Raw genomic sequence first — 24,338 nt, forward strand, 5'->3', positions numbered from 1 at the left:
AATGCAGAATGGCTGCCTTACCCTGCTCTTCTTAGCTCTGTATTGCAAGTGTCCCATTCCCACAGGTGCTAGATCTAGCTAAATATAGCCAAAGTATTGAATCCAAGAGCGGGAGATGCTAATCTTCATCACCCTTGGTATCATTTTCAAATGTGAAGAGGCTCGGTGCCTTTTAGCAAACAGAGCTACAGGGTTCCATTTTCTCCCTTTTCAAATGGAACTACTCTTTGGCCAGAAAGAAAAGTTACTTAAAACCTTAGCATTATTAATGCAGAAAGGGACTGCAAAGAGCATTTGGTCGTCCAAGTTTCCCATTTAACAGATGAGGAAACAAAAGCCAAGAGAATCACCTTAATAGCTACATAGCTGGCATGCTGAGCAGTCTGAGAGGATCTTCCTTCAACACAAACATCTAGTCCTTATTGAGATGAGACAGTGAGAGATGATGAAATTCAATCTTCAGAGTAAGCATGTAGTCCATAGGCCAGCATTAACAACTCTGAAAATGCACTGGGGAAAATATCTCACTTGTAGTAGCAGCCAAACATGATAAAATTCTCTAGGTAGATGTATTCTTCACATCATCCACGAAAATGAATTCTGGATGGATTAAGGATCTAGACATAAAGAAATGAACAAAACCAACAGTAACAACAACAAAAACGCAAAATAAATAAATAAATAAATAAATAAATAAATAAATAAATAAGCTAGAAGAAAAGATTGGAGAATATTTTCATGATGAAGCTTGGAACAAATAACCTTTCTAAGCAAGACACAGAACCCTAAATTATAAGTGGAAATATCTACAGATATGACTGACTGAATAAAATTAAAAACCACTGTAAACACTTGGTCAGATCCTGAGGTCTCCAGTTAGGCCTGTCAGGTGGCTCCAGCTCCAGGTCTAGCTGGGGCTCCCCCACAGCTCAGGACTCCCCACCACACAACAGAACTGGAGAAAAGTGCAGGGAAACGAGTATCAGCCGAACAACATCAAATGCAAGCACAAGCCCTGCTGGATCTGGCACTTGAGCACACTTTCCAGCATCCAGATCGTCCTTCACCACCTGCACGACAGTCGCAAGTCACTGAGCCATTGAGGAGTGTGAAGCTGCCATTGGGACTGTCATTAAAGCATTTGTCTATCCTGAAACCTCTCCTGCCGCAGTTTTTGTGGGAAGCAGGGATGATTCAGATGTAAGGCTCCTCACATTGTGGGGTTGGTCCAGGGGGAGAAATCTGGGACTGTGCTGACAGTGGGAGTAGGAAATCAGACCTTACCCGGTCCCTTTCTATGATTTTGAATTAAAAAGAATTTTGAATGTGCGGTAGCAGTCCACAGAATAGTACAGTGAACCCTGTGTGCCCAGTACACAGCTCTGACCATCAATTACCCACAACCCACTTGCCCCCTCCTGTCTTTGTTTTTTTGAAGCACATCTCAGGCATTGGGTTATTTCTTCTGTATTTCAGGATGCATGTCTCCAAGAAAAGGGCCCTTTAAAACATAATCACAGCGGCACCTGGGTGGCTCAGTCAGTTAAGCATCTGCCTTCTGCTGGGGTCATGATTTCAGGGTCAGGGATTGAGCCCCTCATTGGGCTCTCTGCTCAGCGGTGAGCCCGCTTCTCCCTCTGTTTGCCTGCCGTTCCCCCTGCTTGTGCTCTGTCTCTGTCAAATAAGTAAATAAAATCTTAAAAAAAAAAAAGAAAAACATAATCACAAAGCTTTTCACACCTAAAAAATGGTTAACAATTCCTTAATATCATTGTCTAATAAGTATTGAAATTTAAAAACATTTTAAACAAAGGCAAATGAAAAACAGCAGATTAAGAGAAAATGTTTGTAACATACGTAGCAAACAAAGGGTTGATATCCACAATAGATAAAAAATTTCAATAAGTAAATACACAAAAATACAAGTAAGTCAATAGAAAAGCAGAAAAAAGATAGAAACTGAACTGGTCAATTACATTAGGAATACAAAACATCACTGAGCACATGAGCAGATGGTTTTTAATTGTGGTTTTCAGACCACACTCAGTTTCAGAACCATTCAGACAAGAGTATTAAATCATAGGCCAGGGATGGTCTCAGGAAAATGGGCTTTCTAGAAAGCTGGAAAGGTGTAGGCAGAGCTTTGGTTCAGGTAGACCTGGCCTTGTTAAGTTTATTTCAAAAACCAAGAAAGCCCATGATTGATAGACCTTCCTTTAGACAGAAATATGGCTTGTGTGTATAAAGATGACAAGAACCCTGAGTAGAGTAAGGTGAAGGCATAATAAGACTTGAATTTTTCCACATCTGACTTGACTGCCTTGGTAGGCATAGTGTGCCCCACTTCACTCCCTAGGGGCTGGGGAAAGCTGTGCTGAGATATCTGTCTTTGCTCTGTGTGGCCACACCACCCTCATAATATTTTGCATCATTGGCTAATGAAATCCAGACCTTACTTTATCTTACATTAGGTGTGTGTGTGTTGCGTGTATTTTCTCCTATCAACTGATAACTACCTGAAATGCTGCGATGTTGATCCTAATTAACCTAAAAAACACAAATTAAAATATGATACATCTATTTTTATCTAACTAATCAGAAAAAAATTCAAATGCTTATAGCTCTAGTTTGGCAAGAGGTGGGGATAAGATGCATACCAACAAACTGTTGGTAAGGATATTATTAATAAAGCTATTTTGGAGTCCAGTTTAGCAGTATCTCAAATACTGAATGTGTGGTTCCCTTGAATGTAGCAATTACAATTCAGGACTATGGGCACATGCTTAATCCACATGGATAAAAATTCTATTGCAGTGTTATTTGTATTGAAAATTTAAAAAAAAAAGTTTGTTAATAAGAAAATGATTAAATAAACGAAGCATATTCATGCGTCTTTATGTTCTTTTGGAAGCAGATCTTGTGACTAGGATTGGAGCACAAGATGTTTGGGAAGTGTAAGTAGAGAATTGGGGAAGTGATGAAGGGAACCTACAGAGCCAGTAAAGGCTTTGTTATTAAGCTAGCTGTCCTGGGGGAGTAGCTAGAGTTAAATCTTTCAGGGAAACCAAACAAACAGTGTAAAGCACATGCCTCAGAAATACCTGAGCCGAGGGGCCAAGGAACTGGGGTATTTATACTCCTACAACTTTTAGGCATTGTTAAAGCCTGTTTCTCACAGAGACATTAATTCCCAAGTACTTGCAATCAACTGTCCAAGGGCAAATTGGTTTCAGTGGCTGGAAGGAGCTATATATCCAAGAAGAATGGAAAACCCTGGACTTGAGAAGTCATGCTGTTCTACGTGGAAATGATGGGGGTTTCTGAGGGGATATGAGTAAAGCATCAACAGTGTCTGTTACATATGCTGACAAATACAAAGAGGCCATTCAAAAGAATAAGACAAACCGGAGAGCAAATAAATATATATTGTATGCTCCTACCTTTGTAATAAAAATACGTACCACATGGTCCACATGGTTACCGCTGAAGAGAACATAGTAAAGTATGGATTTTAATTTTAATTTTATATGTTTTTGCTTTTTGTTTGTCTGTTTTACAACAAGCCTATAGAGTACTTTTTAAATTAAAGGAAAAAATAAAATTAAATGAGAAAAAAATTCAGGAAATTCATTCATGAGAAAAAGAGAATAAAGCTGAAGAAACTGAAAAATAGGGGGCTCCTGGGTGGCCCAGGGGTTGAGTGTCTGCCTTTGGCTCAGGGCATGATCCTGGGGTCCTGGAATCGAGTCCCACATCAGGCTCCCTGTAGGGAGCCCGCTTCTCCCTCTACCTATGTCTCTGCCTCTCTCTCTGTGTCTCTTATGAGTAAATAAATAAAATCTCTTAAAAAACAAAAAGGAACTTAATAATATATAGGTAGGACCGAACAATACATCTTAATTCAGTCACTCAACACATTTTTTTGTCAGATGCCTTCTGTGTAGCAGGCTCCATATTAGATACTGGCTAAAGTGGCCAATAAATACTTTGCCAAGTGATGTGCTAAACTCATTGATTTAAGTATCACCTCTCATAAATTCTTTTTTTTTTTAAATAAATTCTTGACGTTGGAGGAAAATTGGTTATTTTATTCTTGAAACATCCATGCCATTTCCAAAGCTTGTGAAGCTAAATATTTATGCTTTTTTTTTTTTTAATATTTATGCTTTTGAGGGGTTTCTATAGGTGCTTCTTTTAAAAGGGGAAAACACAGAGCTTCAGGACACTTTACAAATTTAAAAGCACTAATACATAATAAATTGTTATTTTTTCATATGCTTCCGAAACAGAAGTGAAGTGTTTACCGACAAATGCCCAGGGTGGTGGCTCTTTCACCCACCTGAGAATTTTAACTGTGCTTCCCAGGTACATTACTCTTGGACTATATAGTTATGCCATTGGAGTTAGAAAAACATTTTTCTGCAAAAAAAAAAAAAAAAAAAAAAGGCTATCTCTTTTCCCTCAAACCTGAGATACCAACTCTATGGAAAAGAAGAATGTATGTGGAGAACTAGGCAATCTCTTCCACCCTTGGGAGCAATGCTAGGTACCTCTTTCTTCACAGTGGCCTCCTTCATTTCATCCAGAACTTGGTTCTTGTTCAGAACCAACAAGATCAGAAAACTCTCCAATGTTTTAAGAACCACAGATCAAAGCCTTTGACACTTCTTCCAGGTCATCCTCAAATTACTTCAAAGTGTTTGTTCTTACCTGGCAGGAGGGTAGGAGCAAGCTTGAAAGCCATACCTGGAGATTTGCAGCCTTCCCTTTCCTGACAAAGCATCCCCCTCTGGGCAGCCTGGGTGGCTCAGCGGTTTAGCGCCTCCTTAGTAGACAAAACTCTTGCCTTCAGCCCAGGGCGTGATCTTGGAGACCCGGGATCGGGATCGAGTCCCACATCCTGTTCTCCCTCTGCCTGTGTCTCTGCCTCCCTCTGTGTCTCTCATGAATAAATAAAAAGCTTTCCCCTCTGAAGAGGTGATGAATTCAGCTATTTCAGGAGCAAGGACATAGATGTTACCCTGGCTCAGCTCTGAGTATCTGGCTAGAGTTCCCAACCAAAGGAAAATAAAACTTGAAAAGAAAAATCTCTCAGTATAGTTCATAAACTTGATTGGCTTCTTTTACAGATCTGCCGTCCACTTGTGTTAGGACAGCAAGGATATGGGATTTGAAGGGACTGAGGATTTGGTTCTGCTCACAGCTCAGCCTCCAGCTCAGCCTCCTATTAGCTGGGTGACCTTGGGCAAGTTAATTCAGCAAGGCTTTATCCTTGAAAATTGCAAAGATGAAAGACATAGTTTCTTCCCTCAGGGAGCACAGAGAACGTTGAGTAGAAAATGATACATAAGCAAATAACTATCACAGTATGATAAATGATAAATGCCAGGGTAGAGGTCCGGGTCCCATGAGGAGAGCCTGGGGGAGGAGTACCTTGCTGAGCCAGGAGGGGGTGGTCTTCCAATCTTTTGGAGTTTCTGTCTTTCTGCTAGGAAATAAGGAGGTTTTATGTGTTTGTGAAGGGAACTATTATATCAGGATGCACTTTGCCTCCCAAGAGAATGACCTGCATCTGTCTCCATATACGAGAGGAAAAGAATGCCCCACTTGTCCCCACCAGGGACCCTCGGGAGAAAAGCTCTTGCCTCTCCCTGCTTCTGCCTCAGTTTCCCTGCACACTCTGTGTCCTTTCCTGGCAATTCATATGATCCAGATGTGACCCTCTGCAGATGTGCTAAACTGAGGGAGAGAAGATAAGCTGGATTGGTGGAAGGTGGAGCTGCTGAAAGAAAAAGAGTCAAAAGTCAGCTAAGGCAAGCCAAAGAAAGAGTGAGGAGGAGAGGAGAGATTAGAAGGGAGGAAACCAGAAAAGCTGGAGGCAAACTAAACCAGTTTTCACAGGAATTCCAGGAGCCTGACCTGTACTCAGACAAGACCAGAAGAAATGCTCTGATGGCTCTAGATGTTCAGGACTGTTTGACTTGTCAGGAGGATGAAGAAAAGCCACCAGAACGGTCTCCTTTTAGCAGCCAGATTCATTTAGCAAGAGTTTTGTCTACTAAGGAGGTAAAATCAAGATGATATTAGGAACTGACCACAGACTTTTTGGATAATTAGGGAAATTATAGCACCACTTGCAAAGGCATCTATGCTTTCCTTCAAAGGTGGATCTAAGACTGCGTTAATGTCCCCATCACTCATTCCCTAGAGCTGGGCACCGAGGGGAGTACAAAGTGGTAGGAGACTCAGCTCCTGCCTGGAGTTTTCTTCTAGCAAATGTTTATTGAGCACCCACTATACGCCAGGCACTGGACCCCATCTTAGAACTCAAAAATAAATAGAGCACAACTTCTTACCTCAAGGAGCTTACAGTCTAGTTAATTTGATAATAAAATGTCTTTCCATATTCCAAACAGTGACTGGAACAGACACTATATTTTTTTCTTTCCTCTGATTCTGTCAGTTTTCTGCCCTTCTTGAGAAAGTAAATCCCCTGAATTTATTCTAGAAGCTTGCCAGTTCAGCTCTGAGCTCACAGTGTTTATGACTGAGAGAGGAAAAAAATGGTCTGTTTCCATATCTCTCTGCTACAGGTTCAACAATGCACCTGGCTAGATCTAGAACATCCACTTTATTCTCTAAATGAGGTGTTACACACACTGAGTCATTTTTCTGGCTTTTTAAAAAGCTCAGTTTAACCTTCCAATTTCCCACCTTTCTTTTCCACCTGCTTTGTTTAATAATTAGGCTATTTAATAAATGCTTTTCATGAGGAGGAGGGGGAGGGAGATAGTGATTGTTAGGGTTTACAAGTCCCTGGGGGAATACAGAAGCTGGCTCTGACAGAGTGATCACGTTCTGGGTTGTTCCCTGGACATCTTGCTGAGTGAGAAGGCCAGAGGCCTTTCCTGCTTCAGAGGCCAGGCTTGACCGACCTTGGGTCACATTCTGTCTCCAACAGCCTTGCCAAGGAACCAAGTTTGGCTCCTGTCTCTTAGCTTCCACATTGTTCCTGCTCCTAATTTACCTTTCATCTTACTTGGAGCTTTTACAAACAGCAGATAAGCACTGCTTTTCAAGTACATACTGGGTTCGGAAAATAGAGATCAGATTAGACCAGGAGTAGATAAAGAAAACAGCTCCAGGCCAGCCTGTAAGAGTGCAGATGAGTCAGGAGGCCCCACTGGAAAAAAGCACATCCAGTAGGAGGGCACTCCAGGCCTGAGCTTCAGGAAAAGAAGTGAGGAGTGCCTACCCTTAGACAAGAGAGAGATGGAGACAGAGATAGGGACAGAACTAGAAATAGGGAAAGAAAGAGAGGTGAGGGGAATGTCGGTCTATGTGCTTCATACAGGAGGGCTACACAACTTGGGGACCAGAGCACTGGTTTTGGAATCATAGAAATGTGGGTTCAGATTCCAACTCCACCTTGCACTAGTTGTATGATCTTAGGTAAGTCACTTAGCCTTCTCTAGCTTCCATTTCCCCATCTATAAAGTGGAGCTAATAATACCTATCTTGCACAGTCATTGTGAGAACTAGTAATAAAATGTCAAGTTACCTGCATACAATAGGTACTTAGTAAGTGGTAGCTATAGTTGTTTATTGAATACTTTTTTTTAAAAATTTTTTTAGAAAGAGTGCACACACACTGAAGATGAGGGCAGGGGGTGGCAGAGGGAAAGAGAGAGTTTTAAGCAGTCTCCACACTCAGCTTGGAACCCACCTCAGGGCTTGATCTCATGACCCCAAGATCATGACCTGAACTGAAATCAAGAGTCAGTTGTTTAACTACTGAGCCACCCAGGGGCCCCTAGTGAGTACCTTTAATGTATTAGCTACTTAGCTTGGTTTGGGGGAATATGAGTAGGAAGTATGCTGTGATGAGTAAGATTGACCAATGAATGGCCTCAGGGGCTTTCTCTGAGGCTGCCTGGCAATGGGCTAGCTCCCTCTTGCTCCAACAGGGGGGGCTGGCTGTACCAAACCTCAATTTCCTATGGGACTAGGAGATGTCAGGCCTCTAGCTGGACATTTCAAGCATTTCCCTAAGTAGTGGGACCCTAAACTCATACTGCTCAGTATCTGAACCCCAAAATACTTCCCTCCTTGCCTGCCAGCCAGCAAAGCTCCTCTCAAGCTGACCTATAAAAAGGAAGAGCAACAAGGAATTTCTCCTCAGGAGCACTGCCCTACGACATATCCAACTGCACCGCAGCCTGACCCTGCCTCTCTGCCAGAACCAGGGAGAATAGGGACCTGCATACCTGCCCCTCCTCTGAGTTTTACCTATACCAGTAATGCTGCTAGTACTGAGTCCTTCACCAGAGCAGAAAGGTAGCCTTTTTTTTTTAGAAAACACAAACTCATGCTGTGTGATAAGTACTATGACAGAGTTATTTCATGTGGTCTGATTGGGGTGCAGAAGAGAGGTATCTAATTGCCTTTTGGAGAATGTGGTACTTGAGCTAACTTTGAAGGAATAGTTAGCTTAGGAAATGTTGGGTGTTCATGGAGAGGAACATTCCGTTCAAAGAGAACAGTATATGCAAAGCACGGAAGCAAGAGAGAAACTCTAAGTTCTGTTTGCTCAGAGTTGCATGAGAGGTGATCTGATAGGAGATGATGCTGGGAAGGTAGACAAGTCCTTGAGGGTTGTGCTGAGAATTTGGAATTTATCTTGGAGGTAATGGAGAGTCACCAAAACACTAGAGGTAGATGTTATTTTGGAAAGATCATTTTGCAGCCTACATGTAGCATGGTTTTGGAGAAACAAGACTAGACACCCCAGGTAAGAGGTGCTATTGCACAAATGCAGGTGGAACAATGGGAATACATGATGGAACACTCAAGGAAGAGGATTCGAGACATAGCATGTCAAAACTTTTTTTAAAAAGATTTTATTTATTTATTCATGAGAGACACAGAGAGAGAGAGTCAGAGACACAGGCAGAGGGAGAAGCAGGCTCCATGCAGGGAGCCCAACATGGGACTCGATCCCCCGTCTCCAGGATCACACCCTGGGCTGAAGGCGGCACTAAACTGTTGAGCTACTGGGCTGCCCGCATGTCAAAACTATAACAGAGTTTAATGATCTTTAATTTTTTCTTTTACTGCTGAGGAAATTGGTGGCCAAAGGGACTATACAACGTTTGCAAATTGAATCTCCTTGCACCCCAAAATCTCCTTTTTCTAAGGAATTTCCCAGATGGTTAGGAAGACAGTCATGTTTTTCAGGGTCCACTTCACTAGGTATGTTATTCTTGGTCTGTGGAAGTGTACAGGTTGGGATGGGAGTGGGGAGGACTAATGAAGATTTTATTAGAACAGCAAAGGGAGCCAATTGTGGGAGTCTTTTTCCTACATCTAGTGGACTCTCAAAGTATCCTTCATTTTAGAGAAATGTGGGGTTTATTTGCAGAATCTCAACCTCTAGCATATTCATTTGTTTGTAGAAGAATTGACGAACAGCGCTATTTCCTATTAAAGAAAACACACTCAATTTATTCATACTTGCAGATGCCACAGGAGTGACCCTATAACGTACACAAAGTGACAGAAATTCAATCTGATGCAGTGAATGTGGGATACTGGCAAAGTCTGATTGGTCACCCTGTGTGCATCCTAGCTCTGACAACCAGCAATTCAGCATCATTTCTATAGAGCGAAACTTGAGGTGTGTCCATGAAATAATCCTCTGATACAGGTATTATTGGTCGCATTTACCAGAGAAATGGAGCTCAGAGAGCTTAAGATCATGCCTGTGGACACATGTAAGTAAGCAGTAATGCAGATGTTCAAACGCAAAAATGCCTGACTCGAATGCTCTATTCTTCAGCTACACTGCATCACCTCCTTGGAAGCTGACACAGGAGTTGCCATCAATTTCTGTTTTCGAGCTAAGATGTGTAAGCCCGGGGCTATCTGCGAAGCTGGCCAGAGAAAACATACGTAAAGTCTGATACTTTTGATCCTCTGACTCACTTGTGGACTGGACCACCTGTGGATGAGTTTGAGTTACTTTCAGGGACAGAAGATATCTTTCTTTGACAACACAGCTCTCATCACAGCTCTCAAGCTCTAACCCTTGGCAAGCATCTGGTTTGTATAAGGCCAGTGACACAAAACTACTGGAGTGTGGTCCTTGCCTTCCTGTCAGAGTCCTTCTCTCTTCTAAGGCCTGTCTTTCAAATACAGCACAATGTAGGCCTTTACAACATAACAATCACCTTTCTTCCCTTGAGTGAGGGTGAGGAAAAGAAATGCCAACTCTAATTTGCTATCTCTCTTCTTTCTTTTTTCACCCCAGATTATTTATCAATCTATTATTCTATTGACTTACATACTTATCTATGATTGAGGTATAAGTGACATACAAAATTATATTAGTTTCAGGTATATAACATAATGATTTGATATTTGTGTACATTGCAACATGATAACTACAATAAGCTTTTTTCTGAAATATACTTTATTGTAATGCTTAATTATAAAATGTAATATGAATATTATAAATATGTAACAAATAACAAAAATAATGCTCATTATAAAATTATACACAAACATTTGAATGTATGTACATATACATATATCTATATATTTATGTGAGTATAGTATACAAATAAAGCCATCTCTATACATATATAGCTATATTCATAGTTTTTTTGCATTAATGGGTTCATACTGTATAAACTGTCTTGTAATTTTTTTCAGTTATCAGATAAACTGATATTCTTCATAAAATAGTACTGATGGGTTTCCCTGACAGCAAGTTCTGGAGAACTTCAGTACATCCACTGTTTCCTGATGGCTCATGACAGTTGCTCTCTTTGTGTTTTTTTTTTTTTAAATTTTTTAAAATATTATTTATTTATTCATGAGAGACAGACAGAGAGAGAGAAAGAGAGGGAGAGAGAGAGAGAGGCAGAGACGCAGGCAGAGGGAGAAGGAAGCTCCATGGAGGGAGCCCGATGTGGGACTTGATCCCGGGTCTCTAGGATCACGCCCCGGGCTGAAAGCGGCGCTAAACCGCTGAGCCACCCAGGCTACCCTAGTTGCTCTCTTTGATGAGGCTTGTGTATAACTGGATCAAATAAGATCATGTGTCTGAGAGAGTATTTTACAAACTGTAGGGTGCTATACTAATGTTAGTAATCAAAATACCATACATGATATGAGAACTACATTTATACAGAAGTGGATCAGATGCTTCTTATAATGTTCTTGTACAATAAGCTAAGGAGAAATGTTTGTACTTTGGATCCAGGAAGAACAAACACTGTGGTGGATAACACAGTTGGTCCTGCCTGCCGTCAAGTGCCCACCATGAAAGGAGCCTGCAAAACCTCTGGCTGCCTCTAGCTACCTCTAGCTCTCTCTGTCCCCCAAACCATCCAGGGGGTTATTCTGAAGAGATCTTCTAAGCATACCTGTTAAACCACAAGATCATAGTCACAATGGGTGCAGGGAATCCTCCCAATTTCCTCTGGGAGCCCAGAATCTGAGAGCAGCCTTCACTGATATGCAAGTAGAGTGGATTTGGTGGAGAACATGAGAGCAAATGTAGCATCTTCTTAATTTCTTAAAACATCCCTCAAAATACTTCAAGTCTCCTTTAGGTTCAATTTAACATTTTACTTCTCTCAGCTTCCAGCTGACAGCATGAAAAAAACCAAATTGGTGTTGGCTGGTTGTATTTTTTTAACCTAATGACAAGCCTGGCTTAGAATTATTCAACCATTCTTCAGGCTCCCAATACTGTGTGTCTATAGATAAACAGGCATATATATTATCTACTTTTGTTTACTTCTCCCCAAATGGAAGTCCATTAATTTCCCAATATAGTTTACAGAATGACTTGCCTGTTCCCAGCACAGAGAATATATTAATCCTTAGTCCTGAAATGTTTAAGTTAGAAAATAATGGAAACAGAAAAAATAGAGGGACCAAGACAACTCATTTATTTCAGATATTCACCCTAAACTACTTCAGAAATGCCAGCAATGAATTAAACCAGAATTCAAGAGGAATGACCTAAATCACACTTCACCAGAGTTCCTTAGCAGAAATAGCACTTTAGGTCTAGAATGGAAGAGCTTGATGATATCTTGAGTCAAGTAGCATGAACTTAGCTTCAACTGGTCTGGGGATAAAGAATCTATATTGTTGGTCTCTGCACAGAAACCTCACAGTCAAGTATAAGGTACTGATACCCTGTGATATGTTAGTGTGGAGGAGAGCTGCCTTGAAAAATGGGCAACATCTCTTCATTTCTTTTTTTAGTAGGCTCTATGCCCAGTGTGGTGGGGCTTGAACACAAAAGTTGCATACTCTACCTAGGGAGCCAACCAGGTGCCCCAAGATCTTTCCTTGCTCACTAAATCATAAACTAAATCTGCTCCTCTACTTCTGTGGTCTCTTCCTGCTTTAATTTTCCCTAGGCACAAATGAAGTGGCCCTACAGGGATCAATCAACTCCCTTTTCCATAAGGTAAACTGAAGGCTGCGGATCCCAGTGTCCAATGGTTGGTAAAGTCGAGGGTTGTGATTGAGGCAAAAATCAGGGACTTGGGATTCCTTTGGGCTGCTGGTTGTCACTCTCAGCTAACTCACTTCTGAGCCCTTTTCAGGTTTTGAGGACGGTCCAGTTATTTTCCCAAACCTCTTTGGGGCCACAGGAAACAAGGCTGTCACTTCATTCATTTCTCCTACTGTACAACCATCTCTTCTCTGTTGACTCTATCTCACTGTGGCATAAGCACAGCTGCAGAGCTACCCTCCCTAGATAGGAAGTAGATGCAAACTCCACCACTCTCAGTTTCCTCAAAGTTGATCTGGTGTGTCCTACCCCAACCACAGTCCTGTCTCTTCTGAGGGGATCCACCTTGGGAAAATGATGGGACTAGGGCCTCTCTAGGAAACCATCTATCCCTACAGTCCGTGTAACACTACTATAATCCTCAATAGAAGGTTACCTTGGATGGAGAATGGGAAAGGAGTTCTTTTGGACCAGTTATTTGTCTACTGGTTAGGGCCAAATCATTGCTGCTTGCTCAGAAGTACTTTTCTCCCAAGACTACGTCTTGTGTTCTCATACGGATCTCAAAACCTGAGCAACCAACTTTTTTGTTTGGCATTCCAGCTGTATCCACCCCACTTTTCCCTGGGGCAGGGCATGTCTTGGACTGTAGGGTGTGAGAGGGAAGTGAAGTGTGTGATGTTGATGGTAGCAGGGAAGACTCAATGTCTCAAAACATTCTTCTGCTCTACTGGCATGGGCCTGTCACCATGCTAAGTGCTTTAGACCCATGTTATCCTCAGAATAATTCCCCAAATTACTACCATTCTCCTTTCCAGGTGAAGAAATGGGAGCTCAGTGAGAGGATAGGTAACTTACTCAAAGATCCCAGTTATAAGTGGTGGAAACAGAATGAAATTTAGGATTATTTAAATTCCAAAGCCTTCATTTGACACCCCAACAGGGGTCTCATCACCTTGGTGAACAATTGACTCTCCAGGGAGTTTGCTAAAAATAATTTTGATAAAGATCCACTTCAAGTGATCCCAATCCCTACTGGTCTGTGATGGGGCCTGGTCATCTGTATTTTGAATAGTTTCTGTAAGTAATGCAGATGCCTCTCCTCCCCTCCCCCCTGCAGAGTTTTAGAGCCAGCTCTGCCACCTGTTAATTGGGCGATCTGGGACAGATGATTGCTCCTTTGTTGCCTTAGTTCCTCATTTATGAAATGGGGGATGCTGATAGTACCTAGGGCATCCAGTTACTGTGGGAATTAAGTGGGTTTGAAAAGAAAGCATTAGGAAGAGTACATCGCACAAAATAAGTGCTCGATAAGCATTAAAGATGATTACTTTTGCTGCCTCTTAGCAGCAACTTACTTATGAAACATTTTTTAGGAGTCCTATTTCCTGGACACATTACATAAAAGGGTAATTGCCTGCATTTACATAAATTTTTGATAGTCTGTGTCTCAGAGAGCAATATTTTTTTTAGCCCTTTCCCTCTAATCTAGACTTAAGCCTAATTTGGATCCCATGGTCTCCTGTGGCCCTAACTGCCTGAGGCCACATTATGAAGGTAAATTGAAATGAAGCTGGGGCTGTAATACTAATGGCAGGCAAGAGAGAAGATCAATGATTCTCGACCTTGATCATGCCTTAGAAATATCTGGAGAGCTTTAAACAATATCCAGGTCACACCCCGTACTGTTAATGTCAGAATCTTAGGAGATAGGGCCCAGTATATTTTAATGGCCAGGTAATTCCCATGTGTGGCCATTGGGCCTCTCCCAGCTCTACTGAATAGAAACTCTGGGGGTGGGAGCCAGGAATCTGTGTTCTAATGTGCCTTCTACAAACCTCAGGACCTCTGGTGTTAACCATTCTGTGTCCTCCCCATGTCTAGGCTTCTGTTTCTGCTTCTCTGCCCCGTGGGGTGTGATGTGAAGGCAAGAGAGAAGGTGTGTTAACACGTAGTTCCTTAAGTTGGTGCAAGCAGATCAGTAGTTAAATCAAATTGATATCTATTCCAGCCAGACCTGTGCAAGACCGGGGGAGTGAGGAATCTTTGGCCTCCTTTGGTTTCTCCTGGGGGGTGCGGGGCAATGATCCAGAGTGAGAGGCCCCACTCTCTCAGAACGGACACCTGTCAATATTTGCCTAAAATATCCCTTCTCTCCATTTCTAACTCTGTCCTAGGAGCCTCATTGGAGGCCAGTAAAACGTAAACAAGTTCCAAACCAACCCACCTGCTTTTCATTTCCTGCAGGATGCTAAATCAAGGCTTTTAAGGTTGCCTAAAATACGTCCCTCTGCTCCTGCCCCTCCCCGTGGGGCATTTGCTCTGCGTCCTCAGACCACCTTACCTCCTGCCTCCTCCTCCACCTGGGTCCCTTCTGCACAGACTTGGCTTCAAACAATGCTCAGTTATTCCTGGCGTTTGCTTTTTTGGCTGAGTGCACATCCAATGATATCTTTTTCTTCTTCTGTTTAAAGCACGATCTTCTGTCTCCTCATGTGTCCCTTTCTCCTCGGGGGGAAAAGTAATGCTACGGATATTTGAAAGTGGTCTGGTTCCCTTGAGTCTGGTGTTTGGTCTGGTAATTGGCCTTGCTGCTGGAATTGGTGTGAGAGCGCTGGGTACAGAAGTGAGAGGGAGGGCTAACAGGACCTCCTCTCCCGGGCTCGGTGCCCCTCTTGGGATCTTCACAGTGTACTGGGAGGCTGGAGCGCTGCAGCTGGGGGTGGGACCTGGACGAAGTCTGAGTTTCCTTCCTAAATTTGAGCAGCGACTCTAGGTGACCTTAAACCACTCTTTAGTTTTGCTCTGCTTCTATTTAGCATCTGCTAAGTAGAGATCTTTGCCACCAATTAACAGGACTGAGGCTCAATCCATTGCAAAGTACTGTGAGATTGTAAACAAACGTGGGAAGACCAGTTCCAGGGGAAATCCATGTAAGAAATATGCCCTTGTTTTCTTCTTTCAAAGAGTTGCCATCTTCCTCTTCCTCAAGGAGTTAATTTGGACCATATTCTAGCGCAGAATCCCAAGCTCCACACCCTGCCCTAAATGTGCTGTCCTAGCCCATATTTCATCTTTTCAGAATCCTGCCAAGTACAGGGTACGTAAAATGATAACAGTTCTCATTGCCCTAATGTGTTTTCCCTCTAAATCTGTCAACCACACAAACTTGTGAGTGCCCCCTTCATGCCAGGAATGGTGTGGTAAGACTCCGCTCTGACCCTTAGAAGCTTATGTTCCCGTTGAAGAGACAGCATGTGTGCACACATGAAAGTAACAGCCTGAGACCATGCCAAGCGCACCACACACTTCAAAGAAGTGTGCAAGTATTCAGTATACGTATGTTGAGCACCTGTTACATGCTACGTTTTGTTGTAAGCACTGAGGCTAAACCAGTGAATGAAACGGATAAAACCCTTGGCTTCATGGATCTTAGGTTCTAATAAGACAAGACAGAGTGCAAATAATAAACATATAATTCATCAACTTATGACAAGTGCTTTGAAGGAAAATGAAGCAGAGTGAGGTAAGTTTTTTAGATAGGGGTGCAGGAAGAGAAGCTTGGGGCTAGTGAGCAGGCAATAATCCAGGGGGGAAATGATGTTGGCTTGGACCATGGTAATAGGACTGAGGGTTGCAAGATAAGATTAGATTCTGAACGTTTTTTGTAGACAAGATAGCTAACACATATGGGGTTATGAATAAAGAAACTAGGAATGACTCCAAAGTTTTTGGCCTGAACCCAAGGAGGGAGTGGCTACTTCTATTTAAGATAATCAGAGGATTAATGAAAGACCCAAGATTTGAGCTGTACTTTGAAAATCTAGTAGGGTTTTGTGGCTTGTAAACTCTCAGTGGTTTATTCTGAGACCATTGTGCCTTTCCGGACCCCATCCCCCACCCAATCCCCCTCCTTTGTTATTTTAGCAGCCTCTACTCCCCAGGACCAGGAATTCACAAAGTAGCCTGAAGGAGGCCCATCTTAATTCTTTAGGCCAATTTCTAGCTAGAAATTTCTAGCTCTTGCCAGTAATTGGTTTAGAAGTGGGCTGGATTAGAAATGAGCAGCATGTACTACAATTCTGGACAATGAAATATAAAAGGGAACTCTGCAGAAGAGACTTCTGGGAAATTCTGTAAGTCTGAGATTCTCTGGATTTGAGATGCTGTACAAGAATATAGTGCTTGAGCTGCTGTCACCATCTTGCAACTTAAAGGAGGAGGGTTAGGTCAATAGCTGGCATGGTAAGAGTGGCAGACAGGAAAGGTTGGAGAGAGCATGGGTCCTTGAGGACATCATTAAGCCACTGAGTTAGGCCGCTCTGGAATGGCACCACTCTGGATTTATTATGTGTGATAAAAAAAACAAAAACCAAAAAGCCTCCTAATCACCAAATGATTTTGAGTTGGGTGGTTTGTATTTGAGGTGGAAAGTATGTCATTTTAGATAATTAGAATAAAGATTCTAGTTGGGAAGACACAGCAAAAGCAAAGACACTTTGAGGTAAGACTTTCTTTGAGATAAGAAAACTCAAAGCATATCTGGGGAAGAGTAAGAGGAATAATTTGGCATTCATTCATAGACTCACCAACAAACATTTGAGGAGCCCCTATATGCACCAGGCACTGTTCTAAGATCTGGGATGTTGTGGTGAACAAGGTAGACATGATCCTTCTTCTCATGCAGTTTTTTATCTTATGGAGGAAAGATGAGTGGTAACGAAGGAAACACAGCAAGAATAATTTCAGGAAGGTATAGGTGTGATGAAAGAACAGAATACACTAATGTGATAAACAGTGACTAGAAGGGCCACTTTAGGCTGGAAATGGTATGTTCTGGAGGCTTAGAGAGAGAAAGAAGCTGGCCTGGCTGAGAGAGTGAAATCAGACTGGTGTGGCTGGAGTCTAGAGAGAGAAGTCTAGAGAGAGAGAAGAAAGAAGAGGACAGATGGACAAGCAAGGCCAGGTCTTGTGGGCTTTGTGGCCAAGGCAGGCAGGCAGAAAGAAGAATCATTGAAGCAAGTGAAGCAGGAACATGTTATAATCTGTTTATATTTGTAGATCTGTGTGGTGGCATCATGGATGGACCCAAGTCGAAGACCCAGTCCCAGAGGACTGTTAAGTCTGGAAAAGTAATCACTGCCAGGTAGCTTCCTTTTATTTCAACAACCCACTGTGGCTCATTTGAGAATATCAGGCACAGGAATAAGGTCATTAGGGCAATAATATTGGCAGAGGCACTTTCATCTGCTGAACCATCTACTTAGCCTTCCCTGCTCCTTCTTCTAGAAAAAAAGCCAGCCTTGCTACAATGCTAGATACAAAGAATAATGTCGATTAGAAATTAGGTGATTCCCCAGGATGCTGGTCACATTAGTTTAGGGCAATTCTAGGACAGAGCTGTCCAGAATAAATAGAATGTGAGCCACATAGGTAGTTTAAAATTTTCTAATAGCCACATTAAAAAAAAAGTAAAAGAAAGTAAAATTATCAAATTAACCATAATAATATATTTCATTTGAGCCAATGTATTCAAAATATTATCAATTCAATATGTAATCAATATAAAATGATTAATGATCCATTTTTTCTTATCTTCCCTCTAAGTCTTTGAGATATATATATATATATATATATATATATATTTTTTTTTTTTTTAAGTAGGCTCCACACCCAGCATAGAGCCTGATGTAGGGCTTGAACTCATGATCCTGAGATCATGACCTCAGCTGAAACCAAGAGTCAGACTCTTAACTGACTGAACCAACCAGCTGCCTCTAAACTATCAAGCTTTCAAATGCTCAGTAGCCACATGTGCTTAGTGGCTACTGTATTGGACAGCATAGGTATAGAAATGTGGTCTGGGAAGGGAGGCCGTGTCAGGATTTTGCTGGATTTTGACAATGGCTTGATGCTTCTGCTGCTCTGTAGAAGCAGAACATCTGCAGAAGTAGAGATCCATTCTCTCAAAGAGATATATTGTGAGCACTAGCTGGTTCAGTTGGTAGAGCATGTGACTCTTGATCTTGGGATTGTGAGTTCTAGCCCACATTGGGCATAGAACCTATTTTTAAAGATAAATAAATAAAAGAGATGTACTGGTCACAGGGCATAAACATTTTGGGGACTCTCAATTATTTTCCTAATTGATTGCATCCTTTTATGATACTACTCACCATGAATACAAGTACCAATATTATTAGCTCTGGATTTAGGGATTCACATTTTAATTTTGGGGGGGTTAATTTAGTAATGTTAATTTAGTTAACTTAGAGAAAGAAATACCATACTTCTTTTAATCTGCTTCTATTTGATAACTAATAAAATTGAATATTTTTCACATATTTACTAATATTTGTTTTTTGTGAGTATTTTATTACAAGTCTTTGTTCCAATATTAGCTGAGGTCTTTTTTTTTTTTTTAAAGATTTTATTTATTCATGACAGATACAGAGAGAGAGAGGCAGAGACACAGACAGAGGCAGAAGCTGGCTCCATGCAGGGAGGCTGATATGGGACTCGATCCCGGGTCTCTAGGATATGCCCTGGGCTGAAGGCGGTGCTAAACCGTTGAGCCACCGGGGCTGCCCTAGCTGGGGTCTTAATAAGATTTTTATCAACTTGTGTGAATTCTTGAGATAACAATGTCATTAATCTTTTTTGGCAATTTTTTTTGTAAATATATCTGCTAGTATGTTATTTTTCCTGTATTGTGTTGATTTTTTTTAACATACAAAATTTCTTTTCTGAAATCTTCATGTTGTCAAGTACTTCCATCTTTGCTCTATAATAATACTGTACTCATGAAGTTTATTATCTTGTGGATGAAAGTTATGAAGGAAACATAACACAAATAATTTCAGGAAGTTGTACATGTGATGAAGAAAATAAAATACATTAATGTGATAGAAAGTCATCAGAAGGACCTTTCCACTAGTGCTGTGATAAATATTTAACCCTATTTTCTTCTGAATGTTGTAGTTTTAAGTACACTTAAGTTTTTAAATTAAATGGAATTTAGGGTGCCTGTCTGGCTCAATTGCCAGAGAATGTGCTCTTGATCTCCAGGTTGTAAATTCGAGTACTACATTGGGTATGGAGATTACTTAATAAATAAATAAAATAGAATTCACTTTGATGTAAAGGGTAGATCTAAATTCTTCCCTTCCTCCCAAATTGCTCATCAGTTTCCCTTCACTATTTATGAAAAAAAAAAAAAAAAAAAACTTTGTTTATCTCATTGTATTGTGACATCTTCTTAATACACTAAAATTTCTATGAAAATTAGGATGCATTGCTGATATTTCTATTATATTCCAGGAATCTGTCTATTCTTACACCAAGACTTCACTCTCCTATTTTTGTTGCTTTATGGGTTTTTAGTTTTGATAGTAATTAATTCTTCCTTCACTTCCTTGCCCCAATAAATTTTCTTTCTTGCCTGTTTAGAATTTTCCTTTCTCTCTTCTTTTTTGCCATATGTTTAAAAAACATCCTTCAAGTTTTTAAAAATATATTTTATTTAAATTCAATTTGCCAACATATAGTATAGCACCCAGTGCTCATCCCATTAAGTGCACTTCTTAGTACCCATCATCCAATTACCCCATCTCTCCACCCACCTCCCCCTCTGCAACTCTTTGTTTGTTTCCCAGAGTTAGGCCTTCTAGTTTTTTTTAAAAAAAAAAAACAAGATTCTGCTAGATCTATAACTGAAGTTGTAGGAAACAGGTATTTATGTAATATTTTGGCTGCATATCCAGGAACATCTATTTTTCCATTCATTCACATCTTTTTAGACAACGCAGAAGGTTTTGTAGCTTCCTTTGTAAAGAAATGTGTGTATATATGTATGCATGTTTGCATACATATATAGTATCTTAGACTGGGTTTCATAGAAACAGACTCTGAGATGGAGAATTGTCTCAGAAGATTTCACAGAAAAAAAAAAAAGAAAAAAAGAAAAGAAGATTTCACAGAAGGCACGCGTAGGTAGCCAGCCTGCAATGCAGTTGAAACTGGGACCTTAGCTGGTTAGGAGGTATGAGGGGAGGGGACAAGGGGCCTGAAAGAGACACTTAAACTGGAATCGGATATTGAGGTTTAGCAAGTTACAAATAAAATACAATCTTTGAATGGATCAGGATGCTCAAGTCAGCCTGACCATCATATTGTCTCTCCTTAGATTGGCCTCGGGGTGGTCAGATCATCAGGCAAGGGTTAGTATTGCCTAATTGCCTTCAGTAGATTTATACCATCCATAATCCTCTCATAACAAATAATGAACTTGTTTCCCCTTGACAATATTGGATATTATCAAGTTTTGGGATCTTTGTCAATATGGAAATGAAAAATGGCATTTAATTTTAGTTTTGAAGTACATTTCTCTTTAAGAATGAGGTTGAGTTTTCCAGATATTTAATAGTCATTTGTGTCTCATTTTGAAGCTGAAGCTTGTAGCAGAGTATGATCTGAACTTTGTATACAATTGTTGCCTTGCGGAACCCAGAACATGCCTTTCATATCTTCATAGCTTTTGTATCAGTTTAGGTTTATTTTGACTGCGAGTAATGAGTAACACGTAACTTAAACCCCTGACTCAACTGACTTTAGCAATAAGGAAAATTCTTTTATCTTACATGACATCTTGTCCAGGGATAAAGTAGTTCTAGAGTCTAGCTAATTCAGCTACTCACCAAGGCCATTGAGGTCCCTGGTCTTTCTAACTTTTTGGTTGCTCTGTTCCAACTAGATTGCTTCCTGCTCACAAGATGGCTGCATCACAGACATCTCATTGAGACAATGTAGGATCCAATAGACGAATGGCTGTTTCTTACTGTGAACCTCTTTTTTGAGAACAAGGAAACTTGTCTTGAAGTCCCCTGCTAGAAGGTATGCTCTGGAATCTCATTAGTCAGACTTGGGTGTTATGCCCATTCCTAAACTAATAACTGGTGAGGAGCCTGGGACCATCATATTTGGCTCTTGTTAATCAGGATTTTCCCTTGAATGATAATTGAGTAGGAATGAACACTCCCTTGCCCCCCACCCCCACCGCCCCTTCCCGAATAATTAGGACATTGCTGACAGGAAATGTGGATTGGTTGTAGGGGGACAATCAACAAATTGCCACTACTTTTTTTTTTTTTTTTTTTTAAAGATTTAATTTATTTATTTGAGAGAGAAAGCCCGCAAGAGCATGAGCACAAGTACAGGGGAGGGGCAGAGAGAGAGGGAGAAGTAGAGTCCCTGCTGATCAGAGCGCCTGATGCAGGGCTCAATCCCAGGACCCTGGGATTATGACCTGAGCTGAAGGCAGAAGCTTAAATGCCTAGCCACCCAGCCACCCCTGCCACAACTTTCCATATGATATTCTCTTTGCCTGATATAGCCCTCCTCTACTTATCCTCCCATCCAGCTATCATTCATCTTTAAAGTATAGGCTGGGATGACCCTGAGGAAATGTGTTTTGTCTCATCTAGAAAGGGTTAGTAACTCCCCTCCACTCCCATGACAGCCTGTGCCACCCTTCTCACACTGCATTGTAATTCTGGTTTCACTTCTCAATCTCCCGCCACAACGCAGCTTGAGAGTCCTTGAGAGCAGGGACTGGGTCTCATTTCTTTCTGTATCTCTAGTCCCTAGGACAGTGCACAGTACAGAACACTTAAGTCATACTTGTTGAATAAAATTCATTCACTAGTATTTTCTTTTAAGATTTTATTTATTTATTCATGAGAGACACACACAGAGAGGCAGAGACATAAGCAGAGGGAGAAAAAGGGTCCCCATAGGGAGCCCTATAAGAAACTCAATCCCAAGACCCCAGGATCATGCCCTGAGCCAAAGGCAGTTGCTCAACCACTGAACTACCCAGGTGGCTAGTATTTTCATTTAGAGTTTCAAGCCTAGATTCATAGCAGAGACCCAATTATAGTTTTGTGTTTGGGAATCATGTGTCTGTTGAGATTTAAAATTAGGATTTTATTTATTTATTTATTTATTTATTTATTTATGATAGGCACACAGTGAGAGAGAGAGAGGCAGAGACACTGGCAGAGGGAGAAGCAGGCTCCATGCACCGGGAGCCCGACGTGGGATTCGATCCCGGGTCTCCAGGATCGCGCCCTGGGCCAAAGGCAGGCGCTAAACCGCTGCGCCACCCAGGGATCCCCAGGATTATCTTTTTCACATAAAGCCGACCAAAGAGTTTCCAGACCAAATTGTTTAATTTGTGAGTTATCAATTCCTTAAAAATCCAGAAGTTCAACAAGTATTTCCTAAACACATATTACGTGTTGGGCTCCATCCCACTTGGCTCTTTATACAAGAAGGTATGAGAGCTTATCTCTGAATGTGGAGTTTATGCTTTAAGACAGCATTTTTCAATCTGCAGGTTAAGATCTGTCATGGGTAGTGAAATCAATCTTATGTGTCAAAAACCATCATTAAAGGGGAAAAAAAGAATACAAGAGTAGAACAAAATATATCAGAGTGCATCACTCTTGGTAAAACTGTATATATATATGTATATATCATTTGTTTATATAACGTCCTGGGTCAAGATATAAAATGTGTTTTTTACTCTGGGTGACAGTCAAAACAGTTTAAAGCTGGGACGCCTGGGTGCCTCAGCAGTTACATGTCTGCCTTCAGTTCAGGGGGTGATCCCAGTCTGGGAATCGAGTTCCACATCAGGCTCCCTGTGAGGAGCTGACTGCTCCCTCTGCCTATGTCTCTGCCTCTCCCTGTGTCTCTCATGAATAAATAAACGAAGTCTTTAAAAAAAACAACAAAACAGTTTAAAGCCAGTGCTCCAAGGGCCAGTATGTTTTCTTTCCCATTTCTCTTTGCAGTATGTGTTTTTCTACTCCTCATTCTGGGCTCCCTGACAGGAGAGAAAGACAAGGTTTAGAGGTTGTGCTTCCCAATGTACACTTTGTCCCCAGCCAGTGCCCAAGCCTTCGGTTTGGTTAGCCTGGCACAGATTTTTAGAGCCAGAGGCAGACGTTCCATTTGAGACTCCAGGACTCATTCCCTGAGTGGCCTTGGGCAAGTCACGGTACCTTCAGAACACCTGTTCTCTTTCTTGAGGGGAAGAGAACAACTGTACGCATTCACAGGCAGTTCAGAGGATCGAGTGAAATATGTACAACAGTGTGTTGTTTAGTAACCCCCCTCCAGCTCCTCAAAGGAGAAAAGCAGTCTGAGTCCATGGGTTAAAAAAATTCTGTCTCCAGAGAAAGGAGGAAAGACATCAAGGAATGCCCCCCCCCCCCCAGAGAAAGTTAAAAGAGGCTCCCAACACCCAGGAGCTGCAGATATTTGAATAAAAAAAAAAGGGGGAGAAATCAATGGGAAAAGATCAGGCTCTCCCATTTCTCTAGTGAGCAGTAATTTTTTTTAAAGATTTATTTATTTATTTTAGAGAGAGAGAGAGAGAGAGAGACAGCATGAGGGGGAGGGACAGAAGGAGACAGAACAAGAGAATCCCAAGCAGACTCTGTGCCAAGTGTGGAGCCCGATTCAGGGCTTGATCCCAGGACCCTGAGGTCATGACCTGAACTGAAACAGAGTTGGTTGCACAACCCACTGTACCACCCAGGTATCCCAAGCAGTAATTTTTAAATTTCTTCATGGAGCACATTGTCAGGAGGGGTCTGGAGGGATTGTAGTGTGCTGCTATATTGCCTTTTCATAAACATCAGAGAAAGGGCATTGGACTCTGTCCCCCTTCACCCCTTGCAGGAGGTGTGCTGGGGGCCACCCAGCCTGAACATCACTCAGGTTGGGAATTGTG

At 41.5% G+C, this 24,338-nt stretch overlaps 3 long non-coding RNA genes across 3 annotated transcripts in view; 2 read left to right on the top strand and 1 right to left on the bottom strand.

The window, feature by feature from the left end:
- The window catches only part of LOC140640112 (uncharacterized), a 15,845-nt gene extending 5,203 nt beyond the window's left edge, over positions 1–10,642 (top strand). The window contains exon 3 of the long non-coding RNA XR_012036758.1: positions 9,839–10,642. This is a non-coding gene — a long non-coding RNA (uncharacterized lncRNA). The remainder of the gene's footprint in view (positions 1–9,838) is intronic.
- The window catches only part of LOC140640109 (uncharacterized), a 147,634-nt gene that overhangs the window by 81,210 nt on the left and 42,086 nt on the right, over positions 1–24,338 (bottom strand). The window lies entirely within an intron of this gene.
- Positions 14,860–22,749, top strand: LOC140640114 (uncharacterized). The gene is made up of 4 exons (XR_012036760.1): positions 14,860–15,471; positions 17,600–17,684; positions 21,291–21,430; positions 22,560–22,749. It is a non-coding gene; the product is annotated as an uncharacterized lncRNA (long non-coding RNA).

This window comes from Canis lupus, chromosome 9, assembly GCF_048164855.1.
Source record: "Canis lupus baileyi chromosome 9, mCanLup2.hap1, whole genome shotgun sequence".
Classification (NCBI taxonomy): Eukaryota; Metazoa; Chordata; class Mammalia; order Carnivora; family Canidae; genus Canis; species Canis lupus.